This window comes from Canis lupus, chromosome 15 (genome assembly GCF_011100685.1).
Source record: "Canis lupus familiaris isolate Mischka breed German Shepherd chromosome 15, alternate assembly UU_Cfam_GSD_1.0, whole genome shotgun sequence".
NCBI classification, from domain to species: domain Eukaryota; kingdom Metazoa; phylum Chordata; class Mammalia; order Carnivora; family Canidae; genus Canis; species Canis lupus.
The window spans coordinates 2,479,026-2,494,543 of record NC_049236.1 but is presented as its reverse complement, the minus strand read 5'-3'; positions in this window follow the sequence as shown (position 1 = coordinate 2,494,543).

Here is a 15,518-nt window from a genome sequence, read left to right as displayed (position 1 = left end):
CTGGCTTTGGAAATTAGTGGGGCTTAACTCCAGGAGCTTTAGAAATCAGTGGGGCTTAACTCTGGGAGAGCAAGAGGGTAACAGGAAAAGAAGTCCCCACCCTTAAAGACCCAGCAAGATAAGTAACTCAGCCTGAGATATAGCACAGAAACAGCAGTTTGAAAGAAGAGCCTGGAATACAGGTGAAGGAGATTTATCAACTCATGTTAGAATGTGTGCCAAGAGGGTCAGGATCTGCAGGTTTCTCCAGGAACAAAAGTGCTGGCAGGTACAATTTTTTCTGTCCTCCCCCACCCTAGATAGATGAATGCTTACATAAGCCACTTCTAACACTCTCCATCTATTGCTACCTTGTTAGCACCACATGCCCTGCCCTAGCATTCCCCTGCAAACCCACCCCACCCAATCTGCTCAACTCGGCAAGCATTCTTGCACAACTATCAGGCATCTCTGGCCAGGACCTGTACCACTGCCCTGGGAAGGGGGGGAGATGACCCCAAACACCAGTATGTCTCTAGTTCCTGCCCTTCAATGCACCTTCATCTGTAACAGAGAGGCTAATTTCAGACAATGAGGTGAGTGCAGACCCCACCAGAGAGCCCATGGTAGCAGCCTCTGGGCCTCTCAATGGCAATGTGAGCGAACCCTGCTCAGACGCATAGCAGACAAAGTTAGTCATTGCAACCAGGTAAGCTCAGCCACAACAGAAAGGTGCATGCAGCCCATATAGGGCACAGCCCTGGAGTTGCTGGTTCTGGTGATCAGGGGAGATTAGAGGTGCTAGAGGACACCACAGGAACTCTTCTATACAAGGATATTCCTTTTGAAACTAAAAGATGTAGCTGACCTACCTAATATACAGAAACACACACAGTGTCAGACAAAATGAGGAGACAGAGGAATGTGTCTCAAATGAAAGAATAAGACAAAAATCACAGAAAAAGAGCTAAATGAAACACAGATAAACAATAGATCTGATGAAGGGTTCAAAGTAATGGGGACACCTGGGTGGCTCAGCAGTTGAGCATCTACCTTCGGCTCAGGGCATGATTCCAGAGTCCTGGGATCGAGTCCCACATTGGGCTCCCTGCAGAGAGCCTGCTTCTCCCTCTGCCTCTCTCTGTGTGTCTCTCATGAATGAATAAATAAAATCTTTTTTAAAAAAAGTTTCGAAGTAATGGTCACAAAGGTACTCACTGAACTTGAGAAAAGGGCAGGTAGAAAATATAAAAAAGCAGCAGGCAGAGCTGAAGAATACAATAACTGAAATGAAAAATACACTAGAGGGAATCAACAGTGGATTAGAGGATGTAGAAGAATGGATCAATGATCTGGAAGACAGGGAAATGAAAGCAATCAAGCCAAACAGCAAAAATAAAAAAGGAGACTAGGTTAAGGGAATTCTGACATCATCAAGCATAATAAAATTCACAATATAAGGATCCCAGAGGGATAAGAGAGAGACAATGGTGTAGATTTGAAGAAATAATAGCTGAAAACTTCCCTTATCTGGGGAAAGGAACAGATATCCAGGTCCAGGAAACACAGAGAGACCCTAATAAGAAGCTGAGGAAGTCCACAGCGAGACATATAATAATTAAAATAGCAAAAAGTAATGACAAAGAAAGAATATTGGAAAGAGCAAGAAAAAAAAGAAAAGAAAACAGTTACATATAAGGGAAACCCCATAAGGCTGTCAGCTGATTTTTCACCAGAAACTTTAAATAAATCACACAAATACCCTCTGGTCTGCAAAGTGCTTAAAAGAAAAAAATCTGAAACCAAAATATTCTATCCATCAAGGTTATTGCTGAGAATTGAAGGAGAGATAAAGACTTTCCCCCACACAAAAGTTAAAGGAGTTAATCATTGCCAAATCAGCTTACAAGAAATTTTAGGGGGACACCTTCAGGTGGAAAGAAAAAATATCATAACTAGAAAATTATGAAAGGAAAAAATTTCGTAAGTAAAAGCAAACATTATAAAAATAGTAGATTCATGAGCAGCCCAGGTGGCTCAGCGGTTTAGTGCCGCCTTCAGTCCAGGGCCTGATCCTAGAGACCTGGGATCGAGTCCCACATCAGGCTCCCTGCATGGAGCCTGCTTCTCCCTCTGCCTCTCTCTCTCTCTCTCTCTCTCTCTCTCTGTTTCTCATGAATAAATAAATAAATAAAATATTTTTTTAAAATAGCAGATTCATCACTTAAAAGCTAGTATGGAGTTTAAAACACAAAAGTAGTAAAATCAGTTATACCTACAAAAATTAGTCAACGGATATACCAAATAAAAAGATGCAAAATATAACATACATAAAACATGGATGGGGGGGGGAATAAAAATTTCTGCTTTTAGGAGGTTGTGTAAACCTAAGTGACCATCAATTTTATATAAACTGGTAAATACATAGGATGCTATATATGAATCCCATGGTAATCACCAATCAAAAACCTAAAATACGTACATACAAAAAATAAAGAGAAAGGAATTTAAGTAAAAGACTAAAGAAAGCTATCAAATCGCAAGGGAAGAGAGCAAGAAAAGAGGAAAGGGATAGAGAGGAACCACAAAAACAGAAAAAATTAACAAAATGGCAATAAGTACATATTTATCAATAATTACTTTAAATGTAAATGGACTACACACATGTTTTTTAAAAATATTACATTAAAAACATATTTTTAAAAACGTAAGTGGACTAAATGATCCAATCCAAAGACTTAAGGTGACTGAAAGGATAAAAGCACAAGACCCATCTATATGCTGCCTACAAGAGACTCCCTTCAGACCTAAAACACATACAGACCAAAAGAGAAGGGAGGGAAAAATATATCCCATATAAAAGGGCAGGGGTGGGGGGAAGCCAGGATAGCAATATTTAGATCAGATGAAATAGATTTTAAACACTGCAGCGTGGGAATCCCTGGGTGGCGCAGCGGTTTAGCGCCTGCCTTTGGCCCGGGGCGCGATCCTGGAGACCCGGGATCGAATCCCACGTCAGGCTCCCGATGCATGGAGCCTGCTTCTCCCTCTGCCTGTGTCTCTGCCGCCCCCCCCCCGCCCCTCTCTGTGTGTGACTAGCATAAATAAATAAAAATTTAAAAAAAAGTAAAAAAATAATAAAAAAATAAACACTGCAGCATGACAAATAAGAGTATTACATAATAATAAGCAAACAATTGGAACAAGAAGATATAAGCAATTGAAAATATTTATGCAACCAACACAGGAGTACCTAAAAACGTAAAGCAAATATTAATAGACATAAAGGGAGAAACTGACAGTAATACAATAGGGGACTTTAACACCCCCACTTACATCAATGGATAGATGATCCATACAAAATCAACAAGGAAACAGTGGCTTTGAAAGACACATTAGACCAAGTAAAACCTAACAGGTATATACAGAACATTCTATCTAAAAACAGCAGCATAGGGGCACTTGGGTGATTCAGTCAATTAAGTGTCTGCCTTCAGCTCAAGTCACGATCTCAGAGTCCTGGGATTGAGCCCTGTGTTAGGCTCCTGCTCAGCAGGGATTCTGTTTCTCTCTCTGCCCCTCACCACTGCTTGTGCTTTCTCTCATGTGCTCTCTGCACGCTCTCTCTCTCAAATAAATATCTTTAAAATAAAATGAAAAAAATAAAAACATCAGCATACACATTCTTTTCAGGTACCCATGGAACATTCTCCAGGATAGATCACATGTTAGGCCACAAAATAAATCTCAATGATTTTAAAGAAGATTGAAATGATAAGAAGCATCTTTTCTGACCACAATGATACAAAACTAAAAAACAAGCACAAGAAAAAACTAGAAAAATCACAAACACATGGAGGCTAGATAACATGCTACTAAACAACCAATGGGTCAATGAAGAAATCAAAGGGGAAATAAAAAAAATACTTGTAGACAAATGAAAATGAAAACACAATTATCCCAAATCTTTGGAACACAGCAAAAGCAGTTATAAGAGGGAAGGTTATAGTGATGCAGGCCTACCTAAAGAAACAAGAAAAATCTCAAACACTCAAACCTTACATTTAAAGGAACTGGAAAATAACAAACAAAACCAAAGTTAGTAAAAAAGAATAATAAAGATTACAGTGGAAATAAATGAAACAGAGACAAAAAGAGGAAAAGATCAATGAAACCAAGAACTGGTTCTTTTTTTTAAAGATTTTATTTATTTATTCATAGAGACATATATCTCATATATTCATATATATTCATATATATATTCATATATATATATATATATATATATATAGAGAGAGAGAGAGAGAGAGAGAGAGAAAGAGAAAGAGAGAGAGGCAGAGACACAGGCAGAGGGAGAAGCAGGCCCCATGCAGGGAACCCGATGTGGGACTCAATCCCGGGTCTTCAGCATCACACCCCAGGCTGCAAGTGGTGCTAAACCGCTGCACCACCAGGGCTGCCCAAGAACTGCTTCTTTGAAGAGAAACAAGATTGATAAACCCTGGGGCACCTAGGTGGCCTTCAGCTCAGGTCATGATCTCACGGTCCTGGAAATGAGCCCCACATTGGGCTCTCTGCTCAGCAGGGAGTCTGCTTCTGCCTCTCCCTCTGCTGATCCCCCTGCTTGTGCTCTCTCTCTGTCAAATAAATAAATAAAATATTTTTTAAAATTGATAAACCTTTAGCCAGACTCACCAAAACTAAAAGAGAACTCCAAAAAAATTATAAGTGGAACAATAACTGACACCACAAAAATATAATTATGATACTATTATAAAGTTATATACAAAATATTTGGACATCCTTCAAGAATGGATAAATTCCTAGAAGCATGTATTCTTCCAAAACTGAATCTGGAAGAAATAGAAAATCTGGAAAGATTGCTAATAACAAAATAGAACTGATAATCAAAAAACTCCCAACCAGCAAAAGTCAAAGACCAGATGGCTTCACGGGTGAATTCTGCTAAACATTTAAAGAACAGTTAATACTTCTTCTCAAACTATTCCAAAATATAGAAGAGGAAGGAAAGCCTCCAAATTCATTCTAACACCAGCATTGCCCTGATACCAAAACCAGACAAAGATATTTCAAGAAAAGAAAATTATAGACCAATATTTCTGATGAACACAGATGCAAAAATCCTCAACAAAATATTAGCAAACCAAATTCAACAATACATTAAGAGAATTATTCACCATGAGTGGATAGGGTTTATTCCAGGAATGCAAGGGTGGTTCAATTTTTGCAAAATCAATGTGATGCATCACATTAAAATCAATGTGATGCATTAAGGAAGGATAAAAACCACATGATTATCTCAACAGATGCAGGAAAAGCATTTAACAAAATACAAAATCCATTTGTGATAAAAGCTGTTAACAAAGTAGATTTAGAGGCAACATACCTCAACATAATAAAAGCCATATATGACTATCCCACGGCTAATATTATATCAAATGATGAAAAACTGAAGACATTTCCTGTAAGATCAGGAACAAGACAAGGATGTCCACTCTTACCACTTTTATTTAACATAGTACTGGAAGTTCTAGCTGCAGCAATCAGACAAGAAAAAGAAATAAAAGGCATCTAAGTTGGTGAGGAAAAATTAAAACTGTCACTATTTGCAGATGACATACTATATATAGAAAGCCCTTAAAAACTCCACAGAAAAACTACAAATGAGTTAATTAATTGAATTTAAATAAAAATAAAAAATTTAAGTTAACTAATTGAATTTAACTAAATAACTTAAAAAGAACTGATAAATGAAAAAAAAGAACTGATAAATGAATTAAATAAAGTTGCAGTTTATAAATTTAATATACAGAAACCTGTTGCATTTCTATACACCACTAACAAAATATCAGAAAGATAAATTGAGAAAACAATCTCATTTACAATTGCACTAAAAAGAAAAACTAGGAATAAGCTTAACCAAGGAAGTGAAAGACCTATACTCTGAAAACAATAAGACATTGTTCAGAGAAATTGAAGACAACACAAATAAATGGAAAGATATAGCATGTTCATGGGTTGGGAAAACAAGTATTGTTAAAATGTCCATACTATCCAAAGCAATCTACAGATTCAGTGCAATCCCTATCAAAACACCAACAGCATTTTTCACAGAACTAGAATAAATAATCATAAAATTCATACAGAACCACAAAATGCAGAATAGCAAAAGCAGTCTTGAGAAAGAAGAATGAACTGTGGGTGTATCACAATCCCAGATTTCATGATCTACTACAAGGCTACAGTAATCAAAACAGTATGTTATTGCTGTGAAATTAGATACATTGGTCAATGGAACAAGAGAGAAAAACCCATAATAAACCCATGCATATATCATCAATTAATCTAAGACAAAGTAGGCAAGAATATACAATGGGAGAAAGATAGTCCTTTCAACAATAAACTGGCACTGGGAAAACTGGACAGCTACATACCAAAGAATGAAACTTGATCCCTTTCTTACACTATGCATAAAAGTACACTCAAAATGGGTTTAAGACTTATGTAGGCCTATGTAAGACCTGAAATCATAAAACTCCTAAAAGAAAATATGGGCAATAATCTCTTAGACATCAGCCTTAGCAACATATTTATGAATAGGTTTCTGTGGGCAAGAGAAACAAGAGATAAAATGAACTATTGAGACTATGCCAAAATAAAAAGCTTTTGCTTAGAAAAACTTATATAAAACTTATACCACTAGACACCAATAAAGCAAACAATCCAGTTAAAAAATGGACAGAGAACCTGAATAGACATTTTTCCAAAGAAGACCTATAGATGGCCAACAGATGCATGAAAATATGCTCAGCATCACTCATCAAGGAAACACAAATCGGGATCCCTGGGTGGCGCAGCGGTTTGGCGCCTGCCTTTGGCCCAGGGCGCGATCCTGGAGACCCGGAATCAAATCCCACGTCGGGCTCCCTGCATGGAGCCTGCTTCTCCCTCTGCCTGTGTCTCTGCCTCATTCTCTCTCTCTCTCTGTGACTATCACAAATAAATAAAAATTTAAAAAAAATTAAAAAAAAAAGGAAACACAAATCAAAATTACAATGAGATATCACTTCATACCAGTCAGAATGGCTAGTATCAGACAAGAAATCACAAGTGTTATCGAAGATGTGGAGAATAAGAGAATCTTTGTATCTGTTGGTGAGAACGTATTTTGGTGCAACCGCTATGAAAAACAGTACGGAGCTTCCCCCAAACATTAAAAATAGAAATACCATATGGCCCAGCAATTCCACCATTGTGTATTTACCCAAAGAAAACAAAAACATTGATTGAAAAAGATATATGCATCCCTATGTTTATTGAGGAATTATTTACAACAGCCAAGATATGGAAGCAATCCAAGTACCCCTGGATAGATGAGCAGATAAAAATGTGGTGTATACACACACACACACAATGGAATATTACTCAGCCATAAAATAGAATGAAATCTTGCCATTTGCAACCTGAAAGGACTTAGACGGTATTATGCTAAATGAAATAAATCAGAGAAAGGCAACTACCATATGATTTCACTTATATGTGGAATCTAAAGAATAAAACAAACAACAACAACAAAAATCCTCAAGACTCCTAAATACAGAAAACTGGTGGTTGCCAGAGGGGAGGTGGGCGGGAAGTTGGGTAAAATTGGTGAAGGGAAGTAAAAGGTTCAAACTGTTATAAAATAAATAAGCTATAAAGGTGAAAAGCATAGGGAATATGGTCAATAATATTGTAATAACTTGGACAGCCCCAGTGTGCAGTGGTTTAGCGCCGCCTGCAGCCCAGGGCGTGATCCTGGAGACCCTGGATTGAGTCCCACATCAGGTTCTCTGCATGGAGCCTGCTTCTCCCTCTGCCTGTGTCTCTGCCTCTCATTCTCTGTGTTTCTATGAATAAATAAATAAAGTCTTTAAAAAATATATTGTAATAACTTTATATGGTAACTACACTTGTCGTGGTGAGCAGAGGAATGTGTGGAGTCATTGAGTCACTATGGTGTACCCTTGAAACTAACAGAACTTTGTATGCCAACTTAAAAAAAAAAAAAAAAGGGAACGATCACTATGTGATATCCTGGACCCATAATGAAAAAAGTCCTTTATAAAGAGTTGGGTTCAGACCACAATCCATCCTGTGGTACAAGATTTTGCCAAAAGAAGTTAGGTGATCATGAAAGATGGGTCCATAGTGCTGCTTCTCTCAGGTAATGATGCCTTATGCATTGCATAAAACCTGATCTTGAGAGACGTGAAATTTTCCACTTCAACGTCTCTTACATGAGTATTCTTGTTTCTCAAAATGTGGTTTGCAGATCACCTGTATCAGAATTACTCAAGGTGAGTACTAGCATGTAAATACTACTTCAGTATTTAGTGCACAAGACACCAGTATACACAATTATCCAGGAGTCTTGTAAAAATTCAGACTCCCCTATATCTACTTAACCAGTTTGTAGGTGTAGGGACCAAGGATTTGCATTTGTAAAAGCTCCCCTTGCCCTCCGAAGGTGGAGAATCACTGTGCTTTGGGATGTTTGGATAATGTTAGGAAACAAAATCTTAGGTGGCACTTTTGTGCATTGAACCCACTAGATATAGAAATTGTTGGGACCCCTGGGTGGCTCAGTGGTTGCGCAGCTGTCTTCTACTCAGGGTGTGATCCTGGGGTCCTGGGATGGAGTCCCACATCGGGCTCTCTGCGAGGAACCTGCTTCTCCCTCTGCCTATGTCTCTGCATCTCTCTCTGTCTCTCTCATGAATAAATAAATAAAATTTAAAAAAATAAATTAAAAAATAAAAAGAAAGAAATTGTTACCAGTAGATTGATTGAAGTTGGGAAGTAGAATTCAGGGACTGGAAAATACATATCAACTGGCCCAAGGAAATAGGACATCCCCACAAATAAAAGCTAATGGGGACAATCTGCCACAACTTGTCTTTTAAATTATGTCTCCTCCCCCTCCCCCCCCCTTTTTTTGAGAGAGAGAACACACACACACACACACACATGCAAGAGCAGATGTTATTTCTAAAGTCTCAAATAACATTAAACACACTTTGGTGTGGGAATGTATAGCTTGATAAGGGGGATCTGGTTGGAGTCTATTATATATGAGAAATCAAACACAGATGGAGAAATTCCTATAGGAGGATGGGGTAATGGTGAAATCATCCTCAGTGCAGCAATGATTAAATTAGAAACATCAGCATAAATCCAGTCTGTAACTGAAAGAATCTGCACGCTCTGCCATCATCCTAGTGACTGCAAATAGTCCCATGGAATGGCATCAACGTGCAATTTGTGCCTAAACTGAAGCTGTATCCGTGGTTCCCAGATGCAGCTGGGGATTGGAATCAACACAATAGCTGGTTAAAAATACAGTTTATTGAAAAAATCATATACATATACTTTATCTTGGGTCCCACCCCAGGAGGCTATGATCCAGCACTTCTGTGAAAAGGCCTCCATAAGCACCTAAGTTCCAGATTGGGGACCCCCTGCTTTATACTCCTTTTCTAAATGGAACTGGGGCTTCCTAGAGATTGGTCATTAAGAATGTTGGCCATGGCAATTAAGATGGGGCCTGGGACATCCTGTTAAGGTACCGATGCCTGCAGAGTCTGCTGGGCTGGTAATTAAAGGAAGTAAAGCACGGGAGGAGGAGAAGGGGGCTTCCAGCCGTGAGCATGGCAAGCAACAACAGGCTGAGTCGTTAGCACAATCTCCTGTCACCCTGCCCCAGGGGGGCCCACGAATGTGTTCCCCAAGCACTGTTTAAAGACTATAAAAATAATTGTGCACCTGTCAGCAATTTCTCCCTGAAAAGGATTTCTGGTACTGGAACATTTTGTTCTCTAAGTAAGAAGCTATTGGTCCTGTGATGAATAAGCCCTGTTTTTTGACATCAGGCCAGAGGATGAGTGAACCAATAGGCTCCAAGCAACCCCTCCAACCCCTCTGTGGGAAGCTTAAGATGGGGCTCTGATATTTTTTTAATTTTTATTTATTTATGATAGTCACACACACAGAGAGAAAGGCAGAGACACAGGCAGAGGGAGAAGCAGGCTCCATGCACCGGGAGCCCGACGTAGGATTCGATCCTGGGTCTCCAGGATCGCGCCCTGGTCCAAAGGCAGGCGCCAAACCGCTGCGCTACCCAGGGATCCCACTCTGATGCTTTTTCAAAGGCACTCAATAGAGTTCCAGAAGAAGCTGGTGTCTGCTTCGAAACCCAGGCTGCGGAGAGGCAGACAGATCACCGTGATTGAGCAGTGGTCAGGGGCAGGGCCACTATGATATCCATCCTGCCTTGATGACCCTTTAAGGCATCTAACACCTTGGCTTCTCCGGAAGCCAGCAAAGAGCTAAGGGTGAGGTCCCTTCAGGAGACAAGCCAGAGTGAGGAGAAGCCTCCTCCTGAAGTGCTTTGTCAGCACACTTGTCTGAGACTGGGGGTGTGCAATTTGGGGATGGGATTAAAGGCATCCCCATTTTGGAAGGTCCATGAATCCCCAAAAATAAGCCTTTATTTTAAAAGTCTGCTATCAACCAAGTAAATTGATCAGTCCGCACGGGTAGGTTATGGGGGAGAAGGATGAACCATTCCTTAGCACCAGGAGGGAGGGAGAAACCCTTTTTTGAATCCTCCTGCTAACCTGGGCCATCGGGAGCACCGAAGTGTACTTGGCAAACTCGTCCGTAAGCAGCTCAGGCAACTTTATCAAGTCTTTCTCCCAAAATTTCCTCTTCAGTAGGAAAGAGTGGTTTTTGCTATTTTTTAAAATATTAGTCTGGGGATCCCTGGGTGGCTCTGTGGTTTGGTGCCTGCCTTTGGCCCAGGGTATGATCCTGGAGTCCTGGGATCAAGTCCCATGTCAGGCTCCCTGCATGAGGCCTGGTTCTCCCTCTGCCTGTGTCTCTGCCTCTCTCTCTCTCTCTCTCTCTGTGTGTCTCATGAATAAATAAACAAAATCTTTAAAAAAAAAATCTTGGTCTGTGTTAAGCCATGCCAAATTAATGCCTAAACCCAGAGATTGCTCTCAGGCGTCGGAGGGTTACTTCTCACCTCTGTCCCTACTTCCCAAATCTCAGAAATGTCACCCTTGAGTGACTAGGATTGTTATCTCTGCATTTGATCTATTTCTCACCTGCTCTTTGCCTGCACGTTGATCTTCAGAATTGCAAAGGAGGAGTATCTCTCAGGCCAGGGGTGTCCTGTTCCTTAATAGTTTCTAAGTGTGTAGCTCCTGGTAATTCTTGGTGAGCTTCTGATCCCTTCACTATCTGGAATTCTGATTGCAAGCCCTTTCACTCGGACATCAAGGACAACCATGGCTTATTTCAAGCACTCTCCGTGGAGCAATAATTAGCATTAAGTTCTTTTTAAAAATGGTATAAGGAAGGCAGCTTTGGTCGCACTAGGGCCCTGGCTCTCTCTCCCAGCCTCTCCATCTCCCTCTCCACCAGTTCTGAATACAGTTTTATCATATCTCTACATATGGGATACCGAGCCAAGCTTTGCTTAATTTAGTCATGTTATTCTATTCTTAAATGAATTGCAACCCTCAAAATGAATTTGTGTAATCCTGATATTCATTTAATTCCAAATATTGTTAACCTTCCAGCCATAAAGTCCTCAGAGCCACTTTACTCACTTGCTCTTAAAATTTCCAGAGCTTCAGTTACCCATTCAAATTGACTTAAATTCAACCATGAATTGTCCTTGACAGTCTAATTGGATGGATATATTTAGTAAATGTTCCTGCATTGAAAGCCATTCACTCATTTAACAGGCATTCACAGAGTACCAGGCAATCTGAGTGTAAAGGCTGGCCTACTCATTCTTCCCCCATGAGCCCCTCTGTGTGGTCTGGAAATGCCTGTCCTCTCTGTGAGTTAGCCAAGGTTGGCCAGTACTATGTAGGTCACTTGGAATATTCTGGAAGTTCAACCAGAATCATCATTTTTGCAGATATCAAGGAGATCACTTAAAGCAAGATCCCCTTTATTTATATCTTCTATGACTGGAACTCAGATTTCATGGAAGGCTCTCAGTACAGCAGGGTAAAGTACGGATGGCCTAGAAAATTAGGTAGAGCTCTGTGACTTAAAACAGTGAATAGGGGGATCCCTTCTCCCTCTCCTCTGCCTGTGTTGTCTCTGCCTCTCTATGTCTATCATAAATAAATAAAAATAAGTTTAAAAAAAAACAGTGGATAAAGAATCCCTTAAGGTTTTTTTTAAGATTTACTTATTTATTTATTTATTCATGAGAGAGAGAGAGAGAGAGGCTCAGAGGGAGAAGCAGGCTCCATGCAGGGAGCCCGATGTGGGACTCGATCCCACGTCTCCAGGGTCACGCCCTGGGCCAAAGGCTGCACTAAACCACTGAGCCAACCCAGGCTGCCCCACGTAAGGTTTTTATACCAAGTGCAAAATAAACAAAATTGGATGTTTCAGGTAGAAAATTTGGTAGAGACATTATGATTACTTAGAAAGTGTGTGACACTCTAGCTCCATCCATGTAGTTGCAAATAGCAAGATGTCATTCTTTTTGATGGCTGATTAACATTAATATATATATGTGTGTGTGTGCGTGTATATACACACGCATATATATATATATATATATATACACGCACACACACCCCACATCTTCTTTATCTATTCATCAGTTGATGGATATTTGGGCTCTCTCCATAGTTTGGCTATCACTGATGGATGGAAGAGTGTATTTTGTTAAATAAAGTCAGTCACAGACAAATACCACAGGATCTCACTCAATGTGGAATTTAAGAAAAAAGAAAACCAGATGAACATATGGGAAGGGGGAAAGAAAGAAAAAAGGAAAAAGGGAAACAAGCCCTAAGAGACTCTTAACAATAGAGAACAAACTGAGGGTTGACGGAGGGAGGTGGGTGGGGGATGGGCTAGATGGTGATGGGCATTAAAGAGGGCACTTGTGATGAGCAGTGGGTGCGTATGTAAGTGATGAATCACTGAATTCTACCCCAGAAGCCAATATTGCACTATAGGTTAACTAACAAAATTTAAATTAAAAAAAAAAAAAAGTGTGTGACAGCAGTAAATGCTCTCACAAGGAATATCGTATTTCGGTCATAGAGTGGTGGAGACCCAGCTCAGCAGTGCGCGATGGGAAAGGACAGAATTTCCCTAGAAAAACTGTAGAAAACAAGGGAGAAAAGTTGTGGTAGAAAATATAGTCCTTATTAGGACTGACACGATGGTTTCTAGGGGAGGATGCTGTGAAGATGGAAAGGTCAGATTTATTCCAGGGTTTCCGAATAGTACAGAGACAATGAACCCGAGTTTGGAATGACCAGTTGGATATCTGGCTAACAACTTCCCCTCTTGGTGGCTCTAGGACTTGACAGAAATTACTTAGCATCACTGACCACCACCCCCATCTTTCCAGTTCGGCTCCTCTGGTGCTCACATTCTAATAATTCTTCATTCTCACCGTGACCTTCAGGACCCGAGGTCCACTACTTTCCACTCCCCTTCCTTCCCCTCCTACCTCCTCTTTCCCACTTTCCCAGCACAGATCTCATGGTCCATCATTTTGGATCTTTTAAAACGATTTCAACCCTCTCTCGCCTCTCCACTGCCCGTACTAATCTAGGAAACCCCTAACCCTTGATACCCCAACTCTGACTTCCGGGCCGGTACTCAGACAGCTTATCTTTGCAGGAAAAAGGCCCTACAACACTGACTGCCTTCACCTTAACTCCCTGGCTGCAGACAGATGTGGTGAGTAAGTACCACCCATGACATAATCAAGTGGATTTGTCTCTTACCGTCCCTTTAATATTTATTTAGTGGGGGTCATCTCCTTCCCTGGAAGAGAGTCCAACAGATCTGTAACTTTTCTTCTCTTAGCAAACAGTCCTACACTCACTTTTGGTCCAAACCCAGTCTGGATAGAGAGACCAGAAAGTCCAGATAGGACTTAGTGTTGAGCCTTCCTGCCTTCTCCAGGTAGGAGCCACGCGTGGTAGGAAGCTTGCAGCAGGAAAGGGTCTTTATCACTGTGCTCCCTCCTCTCCTGCTCACCCCCTCCCTATTCATTAACCTTTGTTGGGGACCCACCAGAGTGTAAGGACAAAGGAGGAGGAGGAGGAATTGATGTAGTATGGGAACTGGTGCTCCTGAAATCTGGTCTCAAGCTCTTGGGTGCAAGCTGGCCCTTGGATTGGGTTGGGTCTGGTAGCTGAAGAAGGCCAATGCTCTCCTGGTGCCTTGATAATTATTCAGCGGTTTCACGGACACCACCCTCCTTGGTGAGCTTGCCTCAGAGGAGTGCACCTCTGTCCCAGGAGGCTGCTCAGGCTTCCTTCCTCCGCCCTGACACCAAGCACCACCTCTCAGCCTCTGTCCGCCAAGGTCTCCTCAACCATCCAGACAGCCCCATTGGGTGGGAGCCAACACAAGGCCCCCAGCTCCTATGTGGCCTCTGGGCCACAGGAAGCATTAGTATCCCCTTGCCAGGAGACAGAACACGAGAGACTCCTAACTCTGGGCAATGAACTAGGGGTGGTGGAAGGGGAGGAGGGCGGGGGGTGGGGGTGCCTGGGTGACGGGCACTGAGGGGGGCACTTGACGGGATGAGCACTGGGTGTTATTCTATATGTTGGCAAATTGAACACCAATAAAAAAATAAATTTATATATATAAAAAAAAAGTATCCCCTTGCCATGGCACATCCAGGTGGGAGGTCTGTCCCAGTGCAGAAGGATTCCCCGAGCAGCCCCGGCCCTCTAGGTTCCCACGTCCATGGGCTGCTGCAGCTCTCCCAAGCATCGTGCCTCAGCCCCTTTGCTCCCGGCCCAGGAGCACGGCTCGCAGCCGTCCCAGTGGGTGCCCTGAGGCCCCCCTCCCTAGGCTGAGGTTCCAGGGGAGCATCCTCCCACCCCACCACCGAAGGGGAGGAAGGCCCCTCAGCTTGGCACCCACAGCACTGCCCGGGAGAAGGCCCTTCTCGAGTCTCCTCCTGCCTCCTTCCTCCATCAGAGTGGGGGAGATCCTTAGGTCGTCTTGTTTGCAGGCCCCTGCAGGGCGATTGGGGCCCTCACTCTGGGATCCCACGGGCCTTGCATCTGGTCTCTCACATCCACTGGCAAGATCACTGGATCCTGCTGCCAAGTCAAAAGATCACTGTAACAACTCGGTTCACTCTGCAGAGTACTCAGTACCGCCCGGGAATCCCACGGCTTGCCGAGCGCTGCTGGCTTTCAGAGGCAGCTCGAGAGTCAGGGCGAGGGTATCATGTGGAGGGGGTCCCCTTGGCCCCGGCGTAGCTGGGCGATCTGGGCAAGCTGTTGAGCTTCTCTGTGCTTTATTTCCTCCTCTGCAGCATGGGCTCCACATGCCCCTTGGGGGATGGGGTGGGGGGGTCACGAGGGCTGAACGCGGGGCTGCCAGCCACGTGCTAAGAAGGGCAGCTGAGGCCTACATTTTACCAAAAGAATAAGGCCACCAGAAAGGGGAGCCCTCCC